Genomic DNA, 8,880 nt, shown 5'->3' with positions numbered 1-8,880 from the left:
GCTGAAGACAAACCGTTATGATTGAATCAAGTTATTTCAAATTTTTACTCGTGATCATATCCAATTTGGCTGTCCTTTCCATTTCAAATCAAACCAATTCCATTTCAAATCAAACCAAGGTTTAATTTTCAATGATTAAAGATATATGTCATGTCATTTTTAATTTATTTTATCAAATAACAAGCCTCTGAGCACACGCTCACACACGTGCTCATAGACTCTTCTATTATTTTGGAAAAAAGTTAATAATTTGCATCGATTATAATTTGGAATTACTACTGTGGGGCCCAACAGTCTATGGGCCCGGCTCGCTCGCTTATGGGGAGTCCACAGGTCACCAAACTAAAGAAGGCCAGGGCCCAAGCCCAAAAATAGTGAGCCCGGTGTGGTTCAAAGGTACGTCCGAGGACCGCTCAGTCCTCGGAAAGCCCAGAACCCCATTGACAAGAATGGGATACAGGCAGACTTGAAAGATCAGAAAATATCTCACGGAAATAGTCTTTAAATATCCTTCATTGACATGACATCGCCCCAGACAGAGCCGGATTTTTAGGCTTTATGGACCATCTCCCACAATTCAGGGATTAGACTGATGGGACAGATATCTGCCCTGGAAAGATCGACCCTACACGTGGACGAAGGACGACGAACGTAGGCTAGTATAAAAGAAAATGTTATGTGACCAAGAAGGGAGGCCCATGGAGCTCCTGAAAAAGAACTTGATGAAAGAGAATGTCTGAAGAATATACGCCGGACATCACCTAAAAAACCCGCCGACGGGCAATCGGGGACAACACCACCGCTCCTCGGACACTATCCGAGGAGCCAGATCCTCCTCAATACAAGATCGAAGGGCCTGAACATCCAGCCCAAAGCATCATCTCATGTTGGTTCGCCCAAAGTCCGGCCCGAAATGTCCCCCTGTGATCCAACGCTGGCCTTTCAAGCCCACTCTCTACAAATATTATTGTGAGGGACTTATCGCGTGTGAGCCCAACGTCGCTGTCGGGCCGTTAAAGATTTTGTGTCCCTACAATTGGCGCCGTCTGTGGGAAATCGCTTGTGCGTTGGCACGGGTGGTGCATGAGTTAGCTCTCCAATAACCGGAGATTTACGAGTTTTTCCCATCTCCGGCGACGTACAGTTACTGCTCCGCCATAAGCCTCTGCTGGGGGCTACGCCTTACACTGCCAACGGAGCAGACAGCTCTAGGGGCTTGCGGCCTCGAACCTGCTCCTCCCTCCCTGGCCTAGGGGCTGACCTTCGAAAGATAAATCAATATAGAGAAAAGACGACAAAGATGACATCTTAAAAGTAATGGACAGAACCAAGGCCTTGCATGGTCCTCGGACCCAAGCCTGTGGGGAAACCAAGTACAAAGAAGACATCTTAAAAGTAATGGACAGAACCAAGGCCTTGCATGGTCCTCGGACCCAAGCCTATGGGGAAACCAAGTACAAAGAAGACATCTTAAAAGTAATGGACAGAACCAAGGCCTTACATGGTCCTCGGACCCAAGCCTATGGGGAAACCAAGTACAAAGAAGACATCTTAAAAGTAATGGACAGAACCAAGGCCTTGCATGGTCCTCGGACCCAAGCCTATGGGGAAACCAAGTACAAAGAAGACATCTTAAAAGTAATGGACAGAACCAAGGCCTTGCATGGTCCTCGGACCCAAGCCTATGGGGAAATCAAGTACAAAGAAGACATCTTAAAAGTAATGGACAGAACCAAGGCCTTGCATGGTCCTCGGACCCAAGCCTATGGGGAAACCAAGTACAAAGAAGACATCTTAAAAGTAATGGACAGAACCAAGGCCTTGCATGGTCCTCGGACCCAAGCCTATGGGGAAACCAAGTACAAAGAAGACATCTTAAAAGTAATGGACAGAACCAAGGCCTTGCATGGTCCTCGGACCCAAGCCTATGGGGAAACCAAGTACAAAGATGACATCTTAAAAGTAATGGACAGAACCAAGGCCTTGCATGGTCCTCGGACCCAAGCCTATGGGGAAACCAAGTACAATGAAGACATCACTGGAACCCCCTATATCCCAGTCGATTGCTCAGATGGATTGCTTAGAAATCATCAGCCTTGGACGATATTCACGCACTTATCACAGAATATCCAACCGATATCTCGGTTAGTTTTCTTAAGTTTCATTTATTATGAATTACCGATGTAATGCCTGGTATTGTCGATAAATTGGAGTTAGTTGAATTATGCTTCAAGCCATTCGGCTCTAAATACTCTTGAAGAAACGCACACATAGGGCACACCCATTCAAGAAACAGTGTTGTCAAAGAAACAGTGCTCAAAACAAGTAAAGAAATTTCCATTCTTATTATGAAGAAGAGATAGTACAGCGTACAATGAAAAGCTGGAATCAGCCTACGTCGAAGCCTACTACATAAGCAAGAAAAAGAAAAATACAAGAAAGCTGGAGAAAGCCGAGGAGGTATGTCGGAGGAGAGGTTGGCTACAGCTCCGAGACCTTATTCTTCCCCCGCACCCTTGCCTGCCCATAACTCAGGCAGCCAAAGAGACCCAACTTGAACCTGACACCGTTGAAGAAAAGGTGTAGGGAGTTGGAGGTGGTGGGGCTTTCTCTAAATATACGCCTACCGCAAAGCAGAGGCGCTGATGGGGAAAAACCCTTCTTCTGCCTCACCAAAACTCTGGCAAGGACAGAACCTGCTTCGGATTTTGACTAAAAGAGGGGAAGATTCCTTTCCCTCTCGGTGGAGATGGAGTACTCCCCTGAACTTGTGCTTCCTGTGCCCACACCTTACTGTTATAAGCCTCATGAAGACACGGCGCTTCTGCGGCGGAGGAAGTTCTTTCTTCCCAACCCTCGTTTTCAACATGTTATGCCAAGAAAGGAGGACTCCGGATATGGAAGGCGTGATGTAAGAGAAAACCAAAAGGAGGGGTGTATATATATAAAGCAACCTTTTCTCCCTCCTATTTATTCGAAAAGACAAGATGATGGCAGTCAACTCATGCGGCGTCCCAAGGAGCACTACAGACAAAGTGGTCTTGGCTCAACTTCCAACGTCAACTGCAGCCAAGAGATTCAAAGAGCCTCGTAAAGGCGCGCCTCGATCCTTGGGGCGTCAGAGAAGTACTGCATGGCCAGAGGTTGCAGAAATATCTCTTAATCTGCGGGTCCATTGAATTCGCGGCCCAGGCCCGCTTTGCATGGAGGCCCAGGGACACCCTGTTCGGCACCTCGGGAAATGCCTAATAAAAGGGGAAACCAAGTACTAATGCAGACGATGGTCTTGGACAGAACCTAAGGCTTGCATGGTCCTCGGACTCAGGCTAAAAGGGGAAACCAAGTACTAATGCAGACGTTGGTCTCGGACAGAACCTAAGGCTTGCATGGTCCTCGGACTCAGGCTAAAAGGGGAAACCAAGTACTAATGCAGACGTTGGTCTTGGACAGAACCTAAGGCTTGCATGGTCCTTGGACTCAGGCTAAAAGGGGAAACCAAGTACTAATGCAGACGTTGGTCTTGGACAGAACCTAAGGCTTGCATGGTCCTCGGACTCAAGCCTAAAGGGAGAAAAGTCAAGTACATAAGATAAAACGCATAGGCCTTGCACAAAACCCAGGTTTTGCAAAGTCCTCGGACTCAGGCTTCTTGGGAAATCAACTGCCCTAATGAAGGAATTTCCCGGCTTAAATAATGGAATAGGTTAAGGCTCGTGCATCATGGAGATGGCAGAGCAACCTAGTGATCGTCAACCTAAGGAGGCCATTCATCCGATGGGTAACATGTCCTCGGATAAATACTTCTCACACCTCATCGAGCATTTAACACCCATCACTGCTAATTTTAAGATAAGTCTCATTCCTCACTGGTCGGATCGTTATGTTGAATAATAATTTTGTTAAAGTCATCGTGGCATCTTTTTATCAACGATTACTTTGGCCTTATTTATTATCGATTGAAGTGCTATACTATTATGCCGAGCAGCGCTTTCACATTTGTTAAAATATATAAACAAGATATACGAAATAGAGTAACAGTAACTTTTATTAATATGAAAAATTGTTACAACGTACAAGGAAGGGTTAAAACGAGCCTATACAAAAAATGAACTGTTAAAACAGTAACAACATCCGTAACACAAGTAAGCAAACCATCAGGTGTCTTCTGAATTCGCCTTCAAAGTCTTTCTGAACTCTATGCCTCAGTACTGCTCGTATCAGGGGAAGATCCTTATACAAAAATAATGAAGGAGAAGGAAGAAGAATTGGAAGACATGGAAGCACTTCAGCAAGCTCTTGTCACTGAAGAATGCAAGGGAAAAAGAAGATGGAGGACATGAGCGGGAAGGAGGAGAAGAAGAGGGAAGCAATGAAAAGAAAGTAAAAGAAGCAAAAGAGGGAGAAGGGGAGCCTTATTAGGTATGCTCATGAGAGAGCAGATGGAGATGACAAGGGATGTTTTCGACTCAGTCACACCAGGAATGGGGTGTGACAAGTCCCTGCTTCGGATTTTGGCTAGAAGAATGGGGAGGCAAATCTTAAGCCTCCGCCACCCTTGCCCCGACCGAGCCATCTCGAGTTTTGTTGGGACATGGCGTTTCTGGGAAAGGAAGGGTTTGTTCATGGTGGATTATTATGAGATAAGTATTATTGAATAGGGAGTAACCGGATGGAGGAAGTGGATTCTGGTAAGAACGTGAGGGATTCGAATATGAGAGGGTCACCCTCTGTCTTCTCTCTTTATATAGGGGACGAAGAAGAGGGTATGAAACACATTCAAATCCTCAAGGAAATCCAGAGTATGACGCGCCGTTTCGTTCTCCCACACCATCAGTAACCGTTGCATCTGGAAGGTCTCGTAAATGGTAAGAGATTAAAGGCACGTTGCAGATAACCACGCGGCATAACGGCCACGTACATAAATCCAGGAAAAACGGCTCGTAGACCGGCGCATCCCTCGTAGAGGTGAAGAGTCGTCAACGTGGATCAAGGGCCGAATTAAATGAGCCGCAGTCAAGGCTCGGTATTACCAAAACCCACCTTTCCAACCAAGACGTTGGACAGCAGGGTTTTGAGGGGCTATTGTGGGGCCCAACAGTCTATGGGCCCGGCTCGCTCGCTTATGGGGAGTCCACAGGTCACCAAACTAAAGGAGGCCAGGGCCCAAGCCCAAAAATAGTGAGCCCGGTGTGGTTCAAAGGTACGTCCGAGGACCGCTCAGTCCTCGGAAAGCCCAGAACCCCATTGACAAGAATGGGATACAGGCAGACTTGAAAGATCAGAAAATATCTCACGGAAATAGTCTTTAAATATCCTTCATTGACATGACATCGCCCCAGACAGAGCCGGATTTTTAGGCTTTATGGACCATCTCCCACAATTCAGGGATTAGACTGATGGGACAGATATCTGCCCTGGAAAGATCGACCCTACACGTGGACGAAGGACGACGAACGTAGGCTAGTATAAAAGAAAATGTTATGTGACCAAGAAGGGAGGCCCATGGAGCTCCTGAAAAGAACTTGATGAAAGAGAATGTCTGAAGAATATACGCCGGACATCACCTAAAAAACCCGCCGACGGGCAATCGGGGACAACACCACCGCTCCTCGGACACTATCCGAGGAGCCAGATCCTCCTCAATACAAGATCGAAGGGCCTGAACATCCAGCCCAAAGCATCATCTCATGTTGGTTCGCCCAAAGTCCGGCCCGAAATGTCCCCCTGTGATCCAACGCTGGCCTTTCAAGCCCACTCTCTACAAATATTATTGTGAGGGACTTATCGCGTGTGAGCCCAACGTCGCTGTCGGGCCGTTAAAGATTTTGTGTCCCTACAACTACATTTTCTAATTACAAAATACCCAGAGGTGTGATAAGTATTATGGGTTTGTGGGTGAAATAATTTTTTCATCACATCTCTAAGTATTTTGTAATTGAAAATTTTAATAATCTCAAATTATAATGGATGCAAATTATTAACTTTTTCCCAAAATAATAGACAAGCTCTGAGCTTAATAATAGTAGCTTAATATTCCAATTGCTTGGAATACATAGAAAAATGTACAAAATAAAATAGAAAACAATTCATCTTTATAATTTTTTTTTTAGTTTTTTTTAAAAGAAATTTGTCTTAATATAAGACTTTCTTAAGATTATTAATCCAAAAAAGAAACAAAGTGAAACTAAACTTAAAGCTGTTAATGTAATGGATTTATTCACTTTGTTTTTTAGGGGAAAAAAAATCTAACATTTCAAATTCCAATAAGGAAGTCATGAGAAATGAACTGCAAAACAATCATCATCACCACCCAAAACAATGGCATACTCATTGTCCTGATCACTCAAATGATCTATAGTGGCGTTTTTGAAGTGCCAATATAAACTGGTTTTTTTTTTTTTTGGTAGTGTGAATATGAGTACGAAAGAAAAAAAAAAAAAAAATATATATATATATATATAAAACTATTGGGTGCTACGTGTATGCCCAACAAAAACTCATGTATTAAACCATAAAATTAATATTTGAAACAAAAATATGATCTGTTGTAGTGGCCATTGAATGAGGTGAAGGATGAAAGATTTTAAAAAAATATTTTTTCAATGGGAATTTTAAATTTATTAGATAGGGGTAGAGGGAATTTTAAACTTGCATAGTTTACCTGATTTATTAAGCAATTGTTAGATAAAAAATATTTTTAAAAAAAAGTTTTTAACAAAAGCAATCATTAGGGAAGTATGAAGTTTTGAATTTGTGCAATTGGTTTTACATATACTATTAGTTATAGGCCCGTGCTTTGCACGGTTTTATGAAAAAGCTTATAAAATGTTTAAATAATTATATATTTTAATAGATTCAATAAAAATAAAAGAAAAAATTATCAAGTGTAAATAATTATCTCACTAAAATAAGGGGTAAGATTTCTTCCTAAAACTAAATTAAATTGATAATTCTGAATTGAATTTTAAATTGATAATTATTTTTTTTTTTTAAATGTACTAAATAATTGATAAATCTAAAATTAATATAATCTTGATAATATTATAAATTAAAATTAAAGTTGATAATTCAATAATACACGTGTAGAACATCTTGATAATTTGATGTAACATAAAAATCAAATAAGAAAATTGTTAAAATTAATCTATTAATTATAACCATATTTAATCATTAATTCTAAGACCCTAACCCTAAGCATATACATTAGATCAAAGCTAAGAAAATTAGTTTAAACAAAAGACAACCAATATACAAAACCTAATCAATTTAATAAAAACAAAATACAAAAACAAAGAAGGAGCCTTTAGAAACTTCACAATGTTTTCAAATGTTTTGAATTCATTAATTAAAATCACATGAAGACAAAAAAAAAAAACCAATAATAACACTAAAGAAAATAATAAAAAATGAAAATAATAATAATAAAAGAAGAAAGAATGCATATCTGCATTGTCATGGGATTTAGGCATTCACATATTGAAATAAACTTCACTCCAAAAAGGATATATAGGGTTATATATTGGTAGAGTTCCATTTGAAATATAATTCATTTAAATCTTATTGAAATTAAAGATATCTAATCAATGTGTTTGTTTTTATCCCATAAAAATTGGAATTAAAAAAAATGTCATATGAATAGAATAAAAAAAAAAAAAAAAAAAAAAAAAAAAAAAAAAAAGAGAACGTGATTGATAACTATAAGGAATTTATATATATAAATATAAATATATATATATATATATATATTAAATGTCATCAACGTAGAAATTATCAAATTAATGGAGATATATACTATTTTTTGGAATAGACAAAGATTATCAAATTATTTGAAATATATACTGTTTCTTGGGATAAATTTATATTAATCACCTCATGAAGAATTTGGATTGTGCTTATCCCTTAATAATCAAGTTTTGTAGCTTGATATTCTAATAAAATAATATTAATTTAATAATATTAAAATTTTGAAAATTTAGATGATAAATATTATCTAAATTAAATTTTTGTATGTTAAATATTATCCCCTAATTTAAGAAATATATCCTAACAAATAAAAAAATAATGTTAATCTAATTTTATTTAATGATAAGAATGAATTAGAGTCCTGGTAGTATACTATTCCTTTTTAATTCTTTAAAAATCTAAAAATTTAATAAAATTTCTGCAATTTGGTAAAGCCACATGACACAACCACTACGTCTAAGCCCAACTTTTATATGATATATAATATGATATGATTTTTTCTACAGTTTCTTTTTGGATAATTTTTTTTTTTTGTTGATAAAGAGAGTTTTTTTTTTTTTATTCTTAGAGTTTGAAAAACTGAGAGATTTATACAAAAACCAAATGCATTTGAATGATTTCCACAATTCTCTCTTGTTGGTAGTTGGAAGACTTGGTAGAGGGTGTAAGAACCAAATTTGAGTCTCTAGCCGAAAGGATAAATGAGTTTAGGTCCAAAAAGCCCAATATAATGAATTTGTAGTGAGTGGGTTGGAAAACTAAGGTTTAATAAATCAGACAACAAGTAAAGTAGATTTTGATGACAATAAAAAGAAGATAGACTGGTTTAATCTAAAGAAAATCGTCTTCGGCATAGTCCGAGGAGATCAATTCTTATATATTTTTCTCAAGTTTGATTACAAGTTTCAATTTTTGATTGTTACAATATTTCTCTCTTAATTTCTCAATCCCTTCTCCATGGAGGGTCTCTTACATTATATAGTTCTCTCTAGACGATCTTGGCCCTCCACTTGTTGATCATCCAAGTCATTACTTGAGCACTTGTCCCATCAAACACCCTCTCGGGCCCTCTGTGAGTTGGGGTAGCCAAAACAGCATTGTTCAGGGGTCTTCTCTACATTAATACAGCCAGAAAGT

This window comes from Quercus robur, chromosome 9, assembly GCF_932294415.1.
Source record: "Quercus robur chromosome 9, dhQueRobu3.1, whole genome shotgun sequence".
Lineage (NCBI taxonomy): Eukaryota > Viridiplantae > Streptophyta > Magnoliopsida > Fagales > Fagaceae > Quercus > Quercus robur.
This window is presented reverse-complemented; position numbering follows the sequence as displayed.